This window comes from Pseudonaja textilis, chromosome 3, assembly GCF_049901715.1.
Source record: "Pseudonaja textilis isolate UNSWEBS1 chromosome 3, rPseTex1.2, whole genome shotgun sequence".
Taxonomy (NCBI): domain Eukaryota; kingdom Metazoa; phylum Chordata; class Lepidosauria; order Squamata; family Elapidae; genus Pseudonaja; species Pseudonaja textilis.
In genome coordinates, this window is record NC_141992.1 from 122167905 (window position 1) to 122190454 (window position 22550).

Below are 22550 nucleotides of genomic sequence, written 5' to 3' on the forward strand. Positions count from 1 at the left end.
CACACACACACACACACAAATATCTCCCAAGAGAAACAACTTTTTTTTCTTTTTTCAACATAGTGATATCTATTTTCCTCATTGTGAGAAAATTCAGAAAGGAAATTAGCAAGATATGTTAATTTTCCCATTCTTTTATTGACCACTCTGATGGTCCTTTCTGTGTCTTGGCTACGGAATTGATCACCCCTCTCACCTGTCATCGCAAACCTCTACATGGAACACTTTGAAACACAAGCTCTAGAAAAATACGACCACAAACCCAAACTCTGGCTCAGATACGTAGAAGACACCTTCATAATCTGGCCACATGGGAAAGAAAAACTGAACAACTTCCTCACATACCTCAACAGCCTACACCCCAAAATACAATTCACCATGGAAACAGAAGCCAACAATCAACTTCCCTTCCTAGATGTCTTGGTATACAAAAGATCCAATGGCTCCCTAGGACACACCATCTACCAGAAGAAAACACATACTAACCGCTATCTACATGCACTCTCACACCACCACCCAGCACAGATCAATTCCGTAGCCAAGACACTCATCTCCAGAACAAAATGCTTAGCCGATGAACAACACCAAAAAACCGAACTACACACTCTCACCAACGTACTTACAGCCAATGGATTCCAAAGAAAGAAGATTACCCACCTAATCCAAAAAGAAACCCCAACCAAAATCCAAGACAGAGAACAAGAAAACGGCAAAGCCTTCCTCCCATATATAAAAGGCACTACAGACAAAATTAGCAAGATCCTCCAAAAACACAACATCAAAACAGCATTCTGCACAAACAGAAAAATATCCACCATCCTAAGAAACCCCAAAGACAAAATCGAATTAGAAAACCAAGGAGTATACGAAATCCCCTGCACTGCCTGCCCCACCACATACATTGGACAAACTAACAGAAGAATAAGTGCACGCATTGAAGAACATAAGAACTCAATCAAAAAGAAGAAACGACCTCTTCCCTGGTCCAACACCTCAAAGCCACAGGACATGAAATTGATTTTAAAAATACCAGAACTATCGCCAAAACCGAACACTTCAACAGCAGAATAATCAGAGAAGCCATAGAGATAGAAAAACGCCCACACAGCATGAACAAACGAGATGACACCTCCCGCCTTCCAGCCATTTGGAAACCTGCCCTCATGAACAGACGAGTACCTAACATGAAGAAGGACACCAGACCCACACCCATGAGAGCCACACAAGAAGCCACCACCACACTTCCATATAGAAAACAGACTCCCACCCATTCAGAAAATGAGACACGACCATGGACCAGAAGCTGCACTGCAGCTGCATCACTACCCACTTCAAACCCCTCTGAGCCATACATGAAGCAAACCGACACCCACTATGAAGATGCAGCAGGACCACGAACTAGAAGCCAAACAGCAAGATCACAACTCACCAGCTCAAATCCCCCAGCAACTAAGACTAACCTGAGCACAACCAAGCCCCCACCTGAACAGAACACGCCTCCAACCAATCAGAACACGGCTAACCCCCAACCAATCAGAACACAGCCAAACCCCTACCAATGAGAACACACCCCACCCAATCAGAACACAGCCAAGCCCCCACCCAATCAAGTCCCACCCCCACTGGCAGTTAAAAGGAGGAAGCAGCTGCAATCTCACATTACTCTGAGAAGCACAGAGCCGGAGACAGAAGCCTGAAGATGATGAATGAGACTTCATCGAAACGTTGCCTAGATACTTGAATCTTACGCGGGAGAAAACCCGAACAACCAAAGATCCACATATATATACCGATACCTCAGAAAATATATATATATATATATATATATATATATGTGTGTGTGTGTGTGTGTGTGTGTGTGTGTGTGTGTGTGTGTGTGTGTGTGTGTGTGTATATAACAATAGTAAATGGAATATTCTATTCAAGTACAGCTCTGCCATTAATATTAACAACAATCTTTTACATTTCTATTTCTTTTAACAAACATTACCTATTAATATCAGTTGTCTTTCACTTTAATCATCTATATTTCATATTTTACTTATTACTGTCTTTAAATAAAAACAAAACAATAGTTATTAACAGTAGTCATTAAAATTATTTTCCTTATTCAAATTCATCTTGTCAACTGATAAAAATCTTCCATGTTTCTTTTCAGTTTTTTTTAACTTTCTTTTTAAATCATTGAAAGCCTTATTCTCTTTAAAAACAAATATTCCATTACACATCAATACATTTTTTTTTCTATCGCTTTAATCATCTAAACATATTTTCTAACCCTTTTCTTTTTTTAATAGAATAATTCTATCCCATGCACCCTTGCAGGATCCTTTCCTTAAGTTAAATTTTAACCATTGTCTCTGTGTCTTTTAAATAGGTTTATACGTTTAATTCTTGTACACTTTTCCTGTACCTTTATATCTTGTTTCTGTCCTTTGTAGCTTCTTCTCCTTTCCCTTTTCCCTCTCTTCTTCTCCCTCCCCTTTTTGTTCCCTTTTCTATCTGATTCTCTCTTCTGTGATCCCCCCTTCTGCTTCTTCCTGATATTATAATTGCTTTTCAAATTACTCTTTTTTAGTTGTTGCTTCAATGCTTAAGTTTTTAACTCCCTTTACCCTCTTTCCTTTTTTACCCTGCTTAAAGTTGCTTGGTCATTAAAGATGGCTTCTTCTTTATCCCACCCTTCTTGTTCTGCCAGTGTTTCTTGTTGTTTTTCATAGTTCAAAATCTCCATTTCTACAAATTGAAATATGAAGCCAAAAGATCCTCTTCCCTCTGTGCTTCTTCTTTTTGTTCTTTAAGTCTCATTTTTAACTCTTCAAGGAGTGATGCCATTTTTTTAAAAATTAAACAACCCCCAATTGATTTTATTTTGTTTCATTAGGATCCACCACCCAAAATTCCAGGAATCATCCAATAATCCAAAACTGTTTCTTGCTTCTTTTCTCACTTTCTCTTTCCAGGGGCTTTGTTATCTTGTAACAAACCTTCAGCTACAATATATCTTTTGTAAGCCTTGTTAAAACTCTACTATCAATTTTTTTAAGTTCCAGGTGGTCTCCTCCATTTTCCAGATTCCACCCCCTTGTTTCCTTTTTCCCTCCTCTGCTTTCTTTCTTTTTTTAAGAATTTTTTTTAATTATCCAAGAATCTTTATCCCTTTGACACTTTATTTTCAGCTAAAAATACCCTATTAATGTCAAAGTGGATTAGTATCAATTTCTTATTCGAAACTCTTCTTCTTAACATTCCAAGCCAATTAAAATTGTCAATGTGAGAGGAAAAAAAGTCAATTCCATCCTTTCCCTTTCTCTTTCGCCGCTTAAGATATTTTTAAGGAATAGTATTAGTCTTTAAAATTCAGGTTCCAGGTACCTTAAATAGATGTTCTCCATTCAACCCGGTCAGTCATGCTTTCTCCTTTAAAATTCCTCCTGCATAATCTTGTCCGGTTGGGTTCTTCTTTGAGGTGGCCATTTCTGACCACTGCTGCAACTGCCTTTGGGAAAGTGAGTAATGGCCAGCCGAGGAGAAGAGATGCAGCTCTCCACAACCCAGCTGATGGCTCCCCCTTCCACAGGAATTCCACATAAATGTGGGGCTTCAAGCTGAAGCGAAGAGTGAGAAGGAAACCTGCAATTTATTGCAGATAACTTACATAGTTGTCAGCAGGGGTGGGATTCTACTGGTTCTGACCGGTTCTATAGAACCCCTTATTAACTTTCTAAGCAGGTTGGAGAACCGGTAGTTAGAAGAAATCTCCTTTTGTTTTTTTCCACTCTTATTACATTCTTGGCAGTATGCCTAGACTTATTGTCTCTGAAAGAGGGGTGGTTTTTTTTTTTTTTTTTTGATAATTTCTTAAAGGGGAAGGGTTGTTTTAAGCTTTTTACATTGCTGTTGGGAGGAAATACTCCCCTGGAAATACTTCTTTTTGGCTAGCTAGAAAGATCTTTAATTGGTGCAAATGGATCTAAGGATTGCTTTTCCTTGTGCTCTTTCTGAAGAGCTTAAATGACCTCTCTGCTAAAGGGTTTCACTTTTTATGAGCAAGAGTTGGCTGCTTGATAGTTATCATTTTATTTTAATTATTTTAATTCCTCAAGGTGCTCTGGCACCCTGCCTGAGTTGTAACTCCGGCTTGAAGGTATTTTTAATCTAATGATTGGTATTTAGGGCAGCTTTTTGCAAGCAAAGAAGCTTTTTGTATTTTTGTACAGGTAATCCTTGACTTACAACAGTTCATTTAGTGACCATTCAAAGTTACAATGGCACTGAAAAAAGTGACTTATGACAATTTTTCACACTTATAACCATTTTAGCATCCCCACTGTCATGAGAGGCCAGGCAAGAAGAAGCACTCCTTGACATGAGTGATATCAAGTTGGCCATGCCCACCCAGTCACATGACTACAAAGCCACACCCACCAACTAAGCCACTCCCACAGAGCTGGTTATTAAAAAAATTGAATCCCATCCCTGGTCCTCAGCCTGAATAAGAGAAAAACAGTAAGTAATGGGCCATTGATCATGTAAATTATCAGTCTACAACTAGACACAAGGACAGTTTTTTTCCCAAATGCCATCACTCTGCTAAACAAATAATTCCCTCAACACTGTCCAACTATTTACAAAGTCTACAATACTATTACTATTAATCCTCTCATCACTCCTTATCACCCATCCCCTCCCACTTGTGAATGTATGACTGTAACTTTGTTGCTTGTATCCTTACTATTTATATTGACTCTTTCCTAGTACGATTTGATTGCTTATTGTACCTTATGACTATTTTTAAGTGTTTTACCTTATGATTCTTGACTCTTGATGAATATCTTTTCTTTTAGGTACATTGAGAGCATATGCACTAAGACAAATTCCTTGTGTGTCCAGTCACACTTGGCCAATAAAGAATTCTATTCTATTCTATTCTATTCTATTCTATTCTATTCTATTCTATTCTATCTATCTATCTATCTATCTATCTATCTATCTATCTATCTATCTATCTATCTATCTATCTATCTATTCTATTCTATAAACCAAAGAGAGAATGGTTTCTGTTGAACGTGGTGTTATTCTGCCACCTGCCTTCTTATATTAAAACATCTTTGTGAAGCACTTCAGTAAACTGGATTCAATTGAAATGATGTTTGTTATGTTGGCTTATTTATCAAATAGAAAGTTTGTTTCATGGTCAACTTTTTAATCCCATTAGACAATCGTAGAACAAAAGCTCTAATAACTTATCTGAAATCAATAGAAAGTTGATGCCAGTTATGAAATGTGAAATTAAATGATAGAGCTTATTTTGTTGGTGTCACTCCTCCCTCCCAAAAATGCCTCTTTCCTCTAACATAATCTCAGTCTCAGGCATAGAAAGCAAAATGCTAGTTTACAATGATATAGCAGAGTTCTGAAGTGACACTATATGTATGGACAGAATGGCGAAAAACTGTCAAAAGGAAATAATGCTTAAGAAAAACTCTGGCTGTTGTTTACAACAGAAGCTCTTCTATAGAGGATATGCCATTTTATTCTTATTCTTGGAAAATGTTTTTTAAAATTTGTTATTGAAAGTCGGGATTAACAGAAATCATGTTTTGGAACTGCTTACTCCCCTCCCTTCACTTTTGGATTAATTTTAAAATAGCAACATCTGCATCTGAAATTTTACAAAGCCAACAGCATTCTGAGTGAAGATCATTTTACAATGCAGTTATTAACACAATATTTTCACTCAAGAATGCATATCTAAAGTAAAAATGTGTATAATGTATATAAGAAGGAAAAAGTGTACATTCAATTTTAAATGCATATTTTACAAATTGTTAGAAAAAATGGACAAATCAGACAGGATGAATTTATGACTAAAACAGGGAATTATATCACAGGTGATGTCACAGGTGAAATTAATTGATTTAACTAGTTAAAGTTCTCCTTCTCCTTTTCTCTCTCTCTCTCATGTGCAAATCAAACCACTGTTGATTTGGCAATTTATGTATGATGTTCCATTAAATAAAATTTCAGTAATTATTTTCTTTTTCAAAGACACAACTTGGTCAGCCAAAAACAAACAACAATGCACAATGAAGCTATGCAACATTGGGCATTGGGAATGAAGAAGAACAGACTAACATGCTAGGGAGAGATTATTAAAAAACTATGATTAAAGATGGATAATGCTCACTCATATATTGCGTCAATAAGATATGATGCTAAAATAATGGAACCAACTCTGAAGTAGCAATTTTCTTCAGAATCAGTCCTTACCCAATTATATATACAGTAAAAGGACAGATACAATGCCAAAAAGAAAAAAAAATCAATCATCTGTTTTACACAAAAGTGTGAAGCAATCTAATTGATATCCTGAACTGATGCTGAGCTATATGCTTGCCATTTTAACCTCCCTCCCATACCAATGTCTGATAAGATTTATTCCATGGGTGCATTCCTCCATGAAAGGAAAAGGTTTAAGAATGTAGCCATTTCTTGCGTGATGTATCAAATACATTCAAGGTCCATTGATATTTCCTAGCTATGATTTTATCAAGCTCAAACATGAATTACTTTCAGCTGCAGAACTTTAGAAAGTCTTTTGAATGGGAAAATAATTTTGATAACATGCTGTTTATCAATTTGCTCTCTTTCCTTATACAATACAGATAGTCTTCGACTTATGATTACAATCGAGCCCAAAATGTATGTTGTTATATAGAAATTTGTTGTGTGAGTTTTGCCCCATCACATGGCCTTTCTTGTCACATTTGCTAAGTGAATCACTGTAGTTGTTAAATTAGTTACATGGTTGTTAAATGATCTGGTTTCCCCATTGACTTTTCTTGTTGGAAGGTTGCAAAAGGGGATCACAAGACTCTCGGACATTGCAACCATCATAAATGTGAGTCAGTTGTCAATTATTCAAATGCAAAACACGTGACCATGGGGATGATAAAAGGGTCAAAAGTGTGAAAAATGATTATAAGTCACTTTTTTTCAGTGCTGTTGTAATTTTGAATGGTAACTGAATGAAATGTTGTAAGTTGAAGGCTGTAATCTGGAGACACTAGTCTGGGATATATGGAAGGCTCTATTTGATCCTCATCATTTGAAGGTGAAAGATTTATTGGTTAACTAAGAAAGCTACTTTCAAATAACCGTGTGAATATAAATATTGAAAATCTCGATACTCAGTTCAAGGCCACTATGGCAATTGTGAACTTTTCTCATGTTACCTACATTCACGTAAGTAGTCTTCACCTCTGAGCTGTTGGTAGGTGAACTGAAATTAGAGGGTGTTAGAGTCTGTCGAGCTCTGAGCAGTACAGTGGCCTAGAGATGAAGACACTCGCCTCATATTCAGGAGGCTGAAAGTTCAATCCTAGGCAATGACTGATGTTTGTCTATCAGGGCACAAAGTGAAAAAAAAATCTTCTGCAGACTTCATGTAGGCATCAGGAAGGGCATCCGGCCACTAAACACCTAACACCATTCAGTTGCTTTGACTCCACCCGATACAAGAGATTACAGAGTCACAAAAAAGAGTATTTCAAGTCATCTGCTCTTCTGGTCTGTTTGGAATTTATTCAACAACCATTCTTTGCAGGGCAGGGAAGCATTGTCTACCTAGGTTAACTAATGGAATGGTATGGATTCCTACTATGAAATCTGTTTTTCTTGCATGCTGGAAGATGGGCTTATGAAGACAATTCAAATTGCTACCTTTACCAGTAAATCCATTTATGTCTTGTCACCTGTGCACCTTCATGTAGAAGAGATCCACCTGGTTCATTTGTCTCAAGCTGAGATATTGAGAGACAATCCCAAGCATAGGAAAGTCTGGCTTTTCTTAAAATTATGCTTCAACTCTGTGGCATTTCATAGCCGCAGAGACACAGATGGGGCCTTCCCTGATAATGTTCAGGAAGGCAATCCAAACAGAGATTTCAGTGATCAATTTTATGATTAGTATTGAGGATAATAAACATGAGAAATGGTAAAGGGAAATGCCAGAATTGGTTGGATTTTGCCTTTTTATGCTGTTTGTGTTTGTAACGATTATCAGATTTATGCCTGCTTTTATAAAACCCATGTGGAGTCAGTGTTATACAAATACTGTAAATATTTAAAATAGTTTGCTATACAAAATGATTTTTCTTTAGCAGTAAAAAGCCTAACAACCACCAAAGAATGTCTGAAACACATTTTTTCCAGTTCTCTCTTATCTCATTTTTCTCACTGCCCCCAGTCAAATTTTGACACATGTTTCTTAAGAATGACTATTTGCCTATTCCTGATATTATTGCATGCTTCAAGAACTGGATATGTTGAGTAGAATTGTATCATCAACTGAAGGCTTTCTCTGTGCCAGATTTGGGTGAAGATAGTGATTAGAAGGCTGGAAGTGAAAATTCCATTGAATGTGGATGTACATTATATATTAAACAATTTTACATGAGCACCAGGTAGTTCTCCTTTCCAAACTCAGAGGAGCAGTGAAAGCCAGTAGAGAAATACATGATGCAGCACATGAAAGAATAATGATAATGGAAATCCAGCAAGCAAACATTGCCTGAGGAAATCAGACAAATCTGAATTTGTCAGAGGAAAAACACTCCAAACAAAAACAAAAATAAATGTTTGAAATTCCAGTAGCTTCTTATTTGGCTCTGCACACATGGCATAGGGATAGTTAAATGAGTAAACAAAGAAATAAATAAATAAAGTTAAGTTGAAAAAAGTTCACTTGGCTTCAGTAAAGATTTGTGTGAAGCACCCCCTTGGAGCAAGACTCTGAAACAAAGCATCTCTTTTGCTTGTTAGCAGCAAAGCAATCATGCCAGTTCATTTTTGCCTATCAGAATTTCTTCATGTGTGCAAAAGCCTCTCTGACTGAATAGATGATACCAAGCTAGCAGAATTGGCCCTAACTCAATGTTTTACAAGACAGACTCCAATGAAGAAGTAAAGAGAAGGATACCTACTTTGCTGCTATCATCATCATCATCTCATCGTCACCACCCTTCTCCTCCCAAAATCTTTTCCAATGGTGAAGACAGAAGATGATTTATTGTGATAATAAGCTTTTGATTGCAACAATATACTAAAAGACCATACTTATGTAGCCCCTTCAGCACTGAACATTGTATTTGTAACAGCTGATTGTAACCCCTCTTTTTCTGCAGAAAAATCTACCTAAACACTTCTCTTTCATTTCCCTCCCAGCACATAGAGACATTCTTTGTGGGATTCAATGCAAACCGAGCTTCTGAGGCAGAGCATTATTTCATAACAATCCCTAAAAACATTTGCTAGGGGTGGGCTGCTAGGGAGGCCCCCTAGCTAAGATTCTGCGCAGTTCAGAGAACCCCCAAATCCCACTCCTGGCTGGCCCCACCCACCCCTCCCACCCCTCCCAGGAGTCCCCATGTGACCTGTTTTGGTTGCAGATAAGTGAAGGGCACATGCAAAGGTAATATGTAGAAAACAAATTAAAATTCATCCCTTTGTTAAAAATGTGGTTAATTGGAAAACTTACTCTCCACAAGTTTCTTTACATTAATTACTATGACATATCCAACTGATTTAAAGTTTAAAGGAAAAGATTCTCAGAATATCAGATATAGTGTTTTGTCATTGGAGATCTCCTGGGGTTCCAAAACAGCAGAATTTTTTTTCTTTTTTTTTAGTAAAAAGCAAAGGGATAGTCTAAAGTTTGTTTTTATAAACCTACAAATGGACTAGAGGGTTAGATAAAATTAAAATAAGATTTTGGAATTAATAATAAAGAATTATAAAGACTAATTATAGAATAATGCTTTCGTTTTGATTTTTTTAAAAAAACACTATGATAAGATTTTTAAAATGAGTGCTGGGGGAACTACCCTGTTCCTCCAACAATACAGCCTCCCTCAATAGGAAGTCCCAGTATATTTTATAGGAATGAAATGAAATTAATCCCCTCCCCCCCAAATTAAGGCCTATATTAAAACATGCGAAATGGGGGGGAATGGTGGGAGGGCTTGCCGTTAGGAAGTACTTTTGTTGCACACCCGGATATGGTGCTGCCTGTGTTGACCCCAATACAAAGTGCCCCACCAACGCCGAGGTCAACATCCAAGCCCTCGCCGCCTGCCCGAAGATGCAAGGGGGGGGGAATTAAGTCACCCCCAAAAAGACGGCCTAGCCATTTTTTCGGGGCTCAAAAAAACATAAGACCCAGCCTTATTATATGAGAAACACGGTAGCAGGAACTAAACATTACAATTAAAGGATAAGACTTACATGTGACTTACAATTGCAAAATGAGGCAAAATATTTTAACATTACTGAAGATATTTTTGAACATTAGACCCAGAATTTCATCTTAATAATGTCTAAAGAATTTGTCTAAATGATATTATGAAAGAGGATTCTATCAGACTAAATCAAGATTAATACAGAAAAAGCTGTTACACTGAACATGCAAAAGAAACTGGCTAAAGTCTTAATAATCAAAAGAAATATATGAACAATAGATTGAGAGAGAGAGTTTGATATTTTCCTGTGTTTGATGTACAAAAAAAGAGTGGTTAAAGTTCTGAAGAAGTTTGTGAGAAGAAAAAATGAAAACATTGTTTGAAGAGATCAAAGATTAAGATTGCTAAATGTAAAAGGAAGGAATATTTATTTATTTAATACATTTGTTTGCCACCCATCTCATTTTGCAGCATCTCTGACTTACAGATATTAAAAGCCAATAAAACCATGAACTTTAAATATCCCTAATAATGGTAATAAATTATAATTAAAAAGGTGGGGAGGAAAGAAGCAGGATGCACATGGTGGAAGGTGGGGTTGTCTCTTAATCTGCCAATTACCTCCAGTGTGATACACTCCCATTGGGTCCTAAGTCAACTGGTAAAGTCAGCCATCAGGCCCATAAGTAATGTCAGAAAGGTGAGAGTGGATCTCACTTCAGGGGGTTAAGATGTTCCAAAGGGCAGGAGCTATGGCAGAAAAGGCTCTTTTCCTGCACCCCTCCACCCAGAATTCCTTGACCAATGGGGCATGCAGCATGCGTCTTCTACCAGAAGAGGTGGCACAGGCCATTCCCATTGTTGTGAGATGGTTCCTCAGATAGCCTGAACCCATGCCATATAGACTTTAAAGGTGATAACCACCATCTTGAATTGCATGCTGAAGGATACTGGCACTCTGAGCAGCTTGCAGATCAGTGCTGTTACATGGGCCACTCTAGGGCCCCAAGAACTGCACAAGCTGTAGCTTCTGGATTCTTTTTGAGTGTTGTCCCATGTAGAATGCATTGCAACAGTCCAAGCATGAGATAACCAGGATTTGAGTGACTGAACACAGGGACTATATAAAGTTAGATTATTTGATCGAGGTTATAACAGATGTTGTTATTTCTGGTGATCCTTAAGGAAGTTTTGTTGCCATCAAAACTGGAATGATGATGATTTATGAATTTGTTTATATAAAAGTTGAAATATGGGAAGAACTAAAATTGATTATACTTGTGATGAAAGTGGAAACTCTCTTCTTTTTACTATGGTCTTTTTTTCCTTCGATTTCTATTTTTTCATCTTTTCCTTCTTTTCTCCATCTTCTTTCTTTTTATTCTTCTATGTTTTGTGTGTGTGTTAGTTTGTTCTATTTCTAATTAAAATCTGTAATAAAATTACTAGAAAAACAAAAGCAAAATATTCTCTTATTTTACTGAATTAGACATGAAGATGCTTCCTTTTACTACAACTGTTTCCCTCAGTTGATAAGATGTCAAACATCCTATTTTCTTTGTTACTGTACATCACCTTTTTAAAGAATCCAGGGGCATTTTATTATAAGGCAGTTATGAAGAGAAAACTAGAAGGGCGGGACCGAAGCTTAAAGATTCACAGAGGCAATCTATGAATCATTCTTATCAGCAAGCCAGTTAAGCATAAAGGAATGGCATAATGATTAAGTATATAGATTGAAAACTCTACCAAGAGAGTTCTTATCAGTGGTTCCTCATAAAGGTGAAATATTAAGTGAACTCTGGTTTGGTCATAGCCTCTCTACCCTTATTTTTTTTTTACTAATGGCTTGGATGAAGAGGAAGACATGTCAAATTTGCATTTGATATAAAATTGAAAATAACTGGTGGGGGATATGATCATATTCTTCAAATGCCTGAAAGAAAGCCAGGCAAAAGAAAATCAAGACTTTTGATTCTGGAATGAAAGTTATAAAATGAGTTGCAGGAATTTAACTTTAGGGAAAAAGAAAACCTTTGTAACAATACAGGCAGTTTAACAGTGGAACCAATTATCCAGAGAATAGGTGAACTTTTGTTGTAGTAAGTTGCTGAAACCATGGACAATTATTTGAAGTGGACCCTAATTTAAATTTCTTTGTTGAGCAAAAATAACTGTTTTCAATTGCAGGACTTCTGATTCTCAACCTAAAATGTGTAGGAACTCAGGCAAATCATTTCAAGTTTTGTTCAGATGGAATTCAAAAAGCTCTACTTGTTTTTTATTTTGTTCTGTTGGAATATAGGCAACTCAAAATATTCCAGCAAAACATTTCAAATGAGGCTGTTTTGTTTGAAATATGAAGGAGAAAACCTCTTTCTCTTTTTATTTTATTGGTAGTGAGGAGAATTTATACAGTTCTCTAATTTTTATCATTTAAATCTTTCTTTTATGCCTTCCTTGAATTTGTATAATGAAATAGTCTTCTCACAAAGGCATCTTCATACAAATGATCAATGAGCCATTATTTGTAAATGAATGAACTGGATTAGCTGAGTAATTCTCACTGTTCATACATTGTGTGGCTTAAACAGCACTCGTATATCAGAACCTGAGTCTTTGTATTCCCTTATTACAACTTCAGTAAAATATTAAAATGGCTTATAAACATCCATGGAATAAATCTAGCTACATATAATATGCAGCTGAATCATTGGCAAAATGAAGCTTGTTTCTCACATTTAATGATCTAGAAATTACTTCAATGCGACACAGCCAAGCCAATCAATATGTTTATATAGCTTAATGTGGAAGGAATTGAGGAACTCTTTTGGAACACACAGTTATTGTGCTTTATTAGTTTATATTGGAAATAAAAGTTCTCTCCCACATGCACACATGTCCACGCAGTCACTTACCCAATTCTGTTTTTCTTTTCACATAGCCAGTGTTTTCCTTTCACAATTCCTTCATGAAGAAAATAAATGAATATGATTTATCATATAGCATTTCCTTGAAAATGCTCTACTTGGCAGCTCTCTCTATGTGTGTACTGGAAGAATGGAAGGAGGACTTCATCTTAGTGCTGCCCTTTATCTCTCCATATCCACCTAAAATTAAACAGAGCAGTTATCATTTCAATCCTCATTAATACATTATATCAAAATGATAAACATGTAATTGCTCAAATGTATATGTTTTTACTGAAATTTTGGAAGGACTAGTTATTTAAAATGGGACTGAGATGCATTTAGATCTCTAGGTGACAGAGGAGAGAGAGAGAGAGACAAAGATAAATAGACAGGAGAGAGAGAGAGAGAGAGAGAGAGAGGACAACATATACTATAGAGATTCCTCTTATAACTTGTTTTTCCTAGTGTTTGAATTCCTGTGATTGCCTAAGTCATATATGATCCCTTTAAAAAGAGATATGCTGAAAATATGGGTAAAATATGCTGTAGTCTTATCTTGAAAACAAAGTTGAACAAGATGCAGGAACTATTTAAATAGAATAGTCCTAAGTGGAAGTGAATCCAGCTAGTGAGGTGATAGCATAGTCATGGATGACACAAGCTGGTACATACCTATGTTTTATGAAGATCAAAAAAAAATGAATGAACCCATGAATGAAGTTGAGCATATGTTATAAATTTTATTTGGGTTTTCACACACAAAAAAAACATATACAAATAAAACATCTTTTTTTGAGAGTAGCATGATCACGGGTTGTCACTTCTTCATACAGACACAAACTCAATTTCATGTTCATCGTTGTGTTCTATTCCATGTCTTATTACTGTTTAACATTTTCTACATAGTTTTTCCCCCTCCTTTGATTTTCTCAACTTTATTTTTCTCATATCTCATTTCTCTATATCTCATATCTCAATTCAAATCATTATATTTATACTTTTGTCTGTCCTGTTTCAATTTCATATTATCTTTTCTCATTAAACAAATTTTCCACTGTAGTATGACACCTTTGTATCTTTTGATTTTGTCCATTCAATTCTTATTTAAACTTCAATTTATACCTTTAAGATTATAACATTCAATATAATACATAACTTCCAATCGAATTCTGCTTGGTACATTCTTAAAATACATACTATATCCTTAATTTATATATATATATTCTGTAATATTCTGTAAGATTACTCTTCTGTAATTCCCTCTTTTGTTGCTTTCTAATATTGTAATGCAATAGCCAAAAATCCAGAAATCACCAAGTAATCCAAATAATCCAAAACTGTTTCTTCTTGCTTCTTTTTTCACTTTCTCTTCCTGGGGTTCTATTATTTTGTTACAAAGTTTCAGTTGGAATGTATCTTTTAGGAATCTTGTTAAAGTTTCACTGTAAATTCCTTTTAGTTCCAGGCAGTCTCCTCCATTTTTCCATATCCTGCCCTTTTATTCTTTTCTTGACTTTCCTGCTTTTAAAAGTTTTTAAATATCCAAAAATCTTTATTATCCCTTTGATATTTTATTTTCAGCTTAAATGCCTATTAATGTCAAAGTGGATTTTTGTCAATTTCTTACTTAAGTCTCTGTCAGTATAAGGAAGGGAGGGAAAAAAAACCCATTTCCCTTTCCTCTCTCCTTTACCGCTTCAAAATCTTCTTTGGGAACAATGTTATTTTTATAGTTTAAATTCCAGGGTACCTTATGTTGTTGCTTTTTCAATTTAACTTGGTCAGCCAAAACTTTCTCTTCTTATCTTCCTCCTGCACTTTCTTTTCCGGTTGAGTTCTTCTTTGAGGTGGTCATTTCTGACTACCGCTGCAACTGCCTTCGGGAAAGGGAGTAATGGCCAGCTGGGGAGGAGACATGTGGCTCTACTCGACCCTGCTGGTGGTCTCCCCCTCTTCACCACCTCTACAAGGTGGCTTAGCCCTGAAACCAGCCAGCTCAGGGCGCTCCGGCAGTGAGCATGGATCAAAACTGTGCACGATCGCAGATTTTGGTCTGTCGCCAAAGGAGCTCAAACTGGAAGTCGAAGTTGAGTGTATGTTAAGGATGATGTCTGTCCTGCACTCAAGAAAAAGTTAGTGGCCTGTATTCATCTTGGGGAACCTGGATTTGTGCATCAGCCCTTAGAGTCTAAGATGCCTGCTTGACTGATTTTGTTGTCAGAGTGAATCTCTATAAAGAAGCCTCATAGACTCATACAATTGTCCTTTAATAGAGCTTTATGGGAAACAATCAAAGTATTAAATTAATTTAAATTGTAATGCAAAGAAAGAAAAGTTTTATGGTAATATCTCAATATGGCTGACACATTTTCTATCAGTTATCCTGTCTTTATTTAAATGTGCTAATTTTAGTCCTTAGCCATGCAGTGTAAAAAATCCTAGTGGACTTAAATTTGCACTGAAATTTTCTTCAAAATGTATTTTCTCAACTTTTCTATTTGTGCCTAAGTCACTCAGCTCAAAGCTGCCAATTCAACTGTAAGCAGCCTTCAAAACCAATTGTAAAAGACCTTGCCAATAATAACTTTATGGGAAGAGAAGGAAAAGAAAATCTAGATATTCTCCTCTTTGTTTTCTGTGAAAATGTGTCAACCGATTCACCTGTTTCTCATCAAAATAGCACATGCCATTGAAACATGGTTATATGGATAGCTGAGGGAAAAAAATCACAGTTCCTGACCTTTAATTAGTCTTAGCATTTAAGATGTTCTACTTTTTTTTTATCCACAGTAATTTATATATGTTCATGTATTCTTTGAAACAGGTCTTACATATTTTTTTCTTATTGTAATTTATATACATACAGTACACACACACACACACACACACACAGAGAGAGAGAGAGATATACACTTATTTATTTATTTATAAATTTTGCATCCTCAGATGTATTCTGCAACCACAAAAAAACCATTACACAGTTACTATTCATAATAATGTGTGTGTGTGTGAGTGTGTGTACATACAGCTTATAGACACAAACACACACACATATCCTCACACACACACACACACACACCATTAGCTTTGAACTTTCTTCTTATATTTACCTTGGGAGAAACCAACAAATTCATCAATGGAAAAGAAAATGTGACTTCTTTTAACTGTATAGATCACGACATTTAGAGCTATAATACATCTATGATGTTTTATTCATTGCTGTTTGCTGTTTATTGCATTTTAAAATGTTAATAGAGTTGTGTGGTGTGCTAGGGCACACACATGCATGTTTGATTTTCATTAAAGGTTTCTTGCTTAAAAACAAGAGTTGAAATATTAAGATAAAGAAATGAGTAACATGATAAATACTATAACATAGCTAGAAAAGCTAAGATAGTAATAAAGTCAGTAACATCTGTAGGAGTGAAGGGATGGGGTTGTGTCAAAACATACAGATAACAATTGAGGCATATTATTTTATTATAATCAAAGACTTGTCTCTTTTGTTCATGTGTCAGTATCCCCTTCACTTGAGGTGACTCAATTACTTTATCCTTTCTCCCACCACAGGCACTACTGAATAGTAGCATTATGCTAGCAAATAGCAAGGGGGAACATAACTTATTGCAAAACTATCTATTTACTAAAATTTACTGCATGTATGGTATTTCTAGTAATGATACCACAAGTAAAAATGCATCATTCATCATCTAGGTTTTCTCTAAATCTCATTTCATGCAGGATTCTGCAGATAATCATACCCATACCTATATGGGTATTGGATATGATCTAATAAGGTGACTTGCTCAATTTCTTTTCCTGATCTGTGTCTTATCAATTCAATGCATTCAAGGAAAATTGATGTTGACACCCTTCAAAGATCAGTAGATCTTAAGAAGGGAAAGGAGGGGGAAATGGGTCTCTTTTCATGTGGCAAATTCTTGCTTTTCTACTTGACATCAAAGGTTTTGAATAAAGGAAAGTTCTATATGGATTATTTAGGCATGGATATCTGAGTTGAATAATTACATTTTATTTTTCGGCTATCTTCAAGGTGAACGCAGATAGTGGTAGTATCAAAAATCGAGTCTGTAACCAGACTGACCACTAAATAACTCTGGTTGTTGGTATGTTGGTATAAGGAATGTGCATTAAATGTATTGGTAGGAACATTGAAATTGTGTTTCTTTGTATCAGTTGTATTTACAGGGCTGTAAAAGAACTATGAAGTGGTATATAAGTGCTATTGTTATTATTATTTCTATATATTATTAAAACTCTCAATTGTAACAATGAATTGAACAGAAGGGTCCAATTAAGAAATTGCCACCCAAAGAGACAATAATTTATGAATTAATGTACCTCAAATGGAATAACTTAAAAATGCATCCAAAATCTGGAATCCATTATTCTCATGGGATTAAATTTGGCAACGCTATGGCTGTTCCAAGTTGCATGGCACAAGGCAAACTGGGTGGTCCATATCCCTGATTTCTTTTCCCATATTTCCCTGGTTCATGCACTCAAATAACTAATTCCCAGTGGGTGAGCAGAAATTGAGTGAATGCAAATCAAGGCCAAAATTTGAAATCTGTTAATATTAGCAAAGAACAAGGGAGCAATTAATTTAGCAAGGTAGGACTGGCTGGAAGGCATTGGTAGTTAATGAGAAGGGTCCCTCGGGTTCATTTTTGGATAGGAAGCAGGGTGCCATTTTCCTCGTGGTTTGCAGCTTCCTTTGTTTCGTTTCCCCAGCAGCAAAATAGTAGACAGTTCCATAGGTCAGCAGAAGAGGATGAGTGATTTTCCTGTGCTCACTGCCAATTCCTTACAAGAAAACTCAGTGGGGAAACCAACAGGAAATCAGAATTTACTCCCTCTCTTACTGACTGTTTTGCGCATCTGTGGTCATCCTGCTTTTCTTTTTAGGTAAGGAAATATCTCTGAAAGAATGGCTCAATAGGTCACAGATTAACTTGTAAGATATAAAAGTTGTGAGAATTTGCCTAAGTTATAAATATGTTTATGTCTCATGATTTAAATGATAAGCTTATATCTTGAAATGTGGCAGATTTCAGAATGTTGCAAAAATTCTTTGGTTTGCAACTCTTAAGGAAATGACTCATATTTTGAGTTTAGGCAGAAAATGTAAACCCAATGAAAGGGAAAGGGGAAGGTGCTTCTTTGTTCATTATTGTGCGTTTTCAGTACTATGATTCTAATTTTCTTTCATAATAGTTGTTTTGAGCTCAGCTTCTTTTTCTCACCTTTCAGTAATCTATAATTATATTTGGAGGAGAATGTATATATATATATGCATATATGTATGTGAGTATGCACACACATACATACACACAGACACACACACCAATTCAATACTTTACAGTGATTTATCTCTCTTGAACCAACTTCATTTTGTGTCTGTGTGAGAGAGAAACAGAGAGGTAGAATAATTCATTTAAAAAAAGAAAGAAAATAAGCTGGACAATATTTGTCAAGACAAGAGAATGATATTATAGAAATGTATTAGACTTCCTGTTAGCAAGGCGGCGGTGGCGGCAGAAATCCGCGATTGTTTGCAGTTCCTGCTGTGCTCGCCGCTGAAGTGCCTCCTATCCAGCTGGATCTGGAGGATATGGTTGCCCCGTAGAGGCAACCAAAGATAGAGGAGATCCGGGTAGGGTTTGGGGATATCGCAAACCCCCTCCTCAGCCGGCTAACTCCTTTTCCCCAAGGCGGTGGAGCAGCGGTCAGCAATGGCTGCCACAAAGAAGCCTGAAGCTGGGTAAGATTGTGCAGGAGGAAGTTGGAGAAAGTGAAAGTTTTTGGCTGAACCAGGACAACAAGGAACCTTTAAACACCCTGGAATGTTAATTGCTTGAAAGATACATTGTTTCCCAAGAAGGCTGGAAAGTGGTAGAAGAAAATTGAAAGGGAAAGGTATTTTCTCTCACTCTCCCTCCCCATGGACACAGCTGATGGAAATCGGAAAAACCTGCTTGGGCACTGAAGGTAACTAAACTTGGAATTTAAAGCCAAGGGGATAAAAGATTTCTGAACATTGGAATTAAAAACTAAAACCTTTTTTGCTATAAGTGGGAGGGAAGAGGTAAAGAACTTATTTTAAGATTGTACTGAAGGAGACTGCTTGAAGTTTATAAGACCAGAAATAAATGGCAATAAGACTTCTAAAAAATTACTTTGGAACTGTGTAATTGAACTCTACCCCAGGAAGAGAAAATATAAAAAGAAGAAAGTGCTAAATGAAACAATTTGTTCTGATTTGGATTGCTTTGTGACTTTGTGATTTTGGGAAACTATTTCTTGAAAGATTAAAAACATTTGGGTTGTTCTTAAGAGAAAAAAAATGGCATTATCAGTTGAAGAATTGCAAATGGAATTTCAAAAGCTAAAAGAAGAGGAACAAGCAGTCAAGGGATCTTTTGGATCTATCTTTCACTTTTTAGAAATGGCGATTTCTACCTACCAAGAAATACAGCAACAAGAAGGCTGGGATGAAAGAGAAGAAGCCATCTTTAATGGACAGACAATCTTACTTGTGGAAGAAAAGAGAAAGTGGGGAAAGAAAATGGAGAATTCAGGACTTAAAAAAGCAACCAAGAAAGGGAAAAATAAGATGAAAAATCGATACAATGTCAAAAGCAACAGAAAAGAGAAATACAACAGAGAGGGAAGATTAAGAGAGTGGAGTTTGAGAGATGGGGGCCAAAAAGGCTAGAATTGATAAGAAAGGAAGGGAAAAAGGAAAGAGAAGTCATAAAGGTTTAAAACAAGATGTTAAAAAACAGTTTTTTTTTTCAGAGACAAAGGGTAAATTATAATTCAAAAAATGATTCTGCAAAAGTACATAAGATTGTACTGTAGATATTAGTATTTGAAATTGAGTTAGAAAACTGAAACATTATATGAGTTAATAATGCATTAAAGGGAATGTATAAAAATGTTTAAGATTTATCAATAGAGTTTAACTTTCTATGGAATATTGTTTTTACTATCTTATAAACTTAATTATCTTTTTTTGTTTTATTATTCTAAAATGTAATACTTAGAATGTACTAAGCAGAATCAGTATAGAAAATATGTATTATTTTAAGTGTTAAATTTAGGGGAAAGATAAAAAGTTGTCATACTTCAACCAGTGATTACAGGAGAAATATTGTATTAGAAAAAAAAAGATAAATAGATAATTGAAAGAGAACGGACAAAAGATGCAAGTATAATTATCTAAACTGAGATGAAATAAATAAAATAGAATTAAGAGAGTGAATGAAGAGAGAAAATATATAGAAAATATAGAATGTTAAATAAGATATGAAATAGTATAATAAGTGAGCATGAATTTGATTTATGTCTGTACAAAAAGATGTAACCCGGCGTTAAGCCGCTTTCCAAAAAGAAGTTTTATGTATTTATATTTTGTGTTTTGTTTCTCCATGTTTGAATTAATAAAAAGTTAGAAGAATGTTGGAAGAGAATAACGAACAATGAATATATACAATTCAAGGCAAAAGAAATATAATTGAATAGAAGGAAAGGGAGAAATAAAGAGAAGTTTGGAAAAGATATGAAGTTGAACAGATAAGATAAATATACATATTAAACTGTGCTTGTATGGAAATGTGATAATTTGGAATCATCCTGTCTTTAAATAAGATGCTTTATTTGTTTTTCAGAAAAGATGTCCTATGTTATTATATTCTACGTTTTGTTTGTGTATTTTTTTAAAAAAATAAAAAAAATTGTTTTAAAAAAAGAAATGTATTACCTACACTGCCTTCTAAGGACAAATGGCAATACTCTTCTATCTTTCGATTTTATGGTTCCATTTGCTATGGGATTATTAAATATATCTATCCATTATGCTATGAGTGTTATCTGAACCACTTCTTTTGGTTATTCCAAGCAATATTCATAAGTTTTCAATGAATCATCAGTGGTTTCTTGGAATTTACTTTATTAATAATAGGAATCTGAAAAATCTGAAAAATCTGTTCAGACTTGGCAATTCTTTTATTCAAGAGGAAGAAAATCATTAACCCACCTCTCATCTGGACCAATCTCCCCCACTCAGAGATAGATAGATAGATAGATAGATAGATAGAAAGAAAGAAAGAAAGAAAGAAAGAAAGAAAGAAAGAAAGAAAGAAAGAAAGAAAGAAAGAAAGATAGATTAGATTAGATTAGATAGATTAGACAGACAGACAGAGACAGAGGTATAGATCTATATATCTTTTATGTCTTGACTACCTATTTTGGTTCCCTATTTTTCAAAGGTAAACCTAATTGGATAATTTTCTTTTGCCTTAGAACAGAAATCTACAACAAAAGGAGAAGGAAGCCTTTTCTTTGGCCCTTCCTTCTTTCCATCAATAACTGAAGTCACTCAGATCTCAGCTTATCCACTGAGATCTGGAAGCTTTCAGACACATAACTTATTGTTTATTCCAGAGAGAGTACTATTTGAGGCACCTGAAATCATACTCTTCATTGACTGGACTTGAAAAGTTGTCAGTGTGATCCTCAAAATAGCAGAAACCTGTGAAAGTCTTCACTGAATTGGATTTGCAGTTCCATCCCCAAAGAAACAGCTGGACTTGGCCTCTAAGAGCAGAAATCCTTCTGCCAAGAATGTTGGCTTCCTAGATTTCCTAGGCCTTTGCAACAATGCTACTGAATTGAGTTTTACAGGCTAGAAGAGCCAACTGGCTTCATCAGAGCAGATCGCTCCAAAACCAGCCACTTACCCCAGCTCCAGTGGAAGCCTCATTTCAGGAAACCAAAGAGAACCCAAAATGGGCCCAGCCAAAGAACACCAGCAAGCACAATTGATAGGGACTTTCGTCTTCTTTCACCTCCTTCTGTTAGAAGGTTCATCTCACAGTGATATTTAAAAAGCAAAACTGTGCATTCAAGCTGTTAAAAAAAGTTACCCCCCCCCCGCATTATCTCTGTCTCTTTCCCCACTTAGAACATTCTAATTATTCTCTATTCTTGAATCAAATAGTTCCTGTGCAGAAAATATTTCCTGCTCAGTATACTATTATTTCTTGCATTTCTTTATTTATGTATATGTAGATTGGCACTATGTGGGAAACTCAATTCATGGAAACAAATAAAGGCATCAGCACAGCAGTTGGTATTCAGAAGTAAATTATGAAGGATTTCTAATATGCCTGTTCCACAAACAAATAAACCTCCAAAATGAGCCAAAACTCAGATGAGCGTTACAGGAATATCTAAATTTCTGGACCTATAATTAGTGATGTATTAAGGAACAATGTTAAATAACTTCCTGTGCAAAGGGAAAACAGCTGCAAATGTTGAAATTCCTCCAGAAGAGTTGATATCACAGTGATAGTCTCAGAACAGCAGGTTC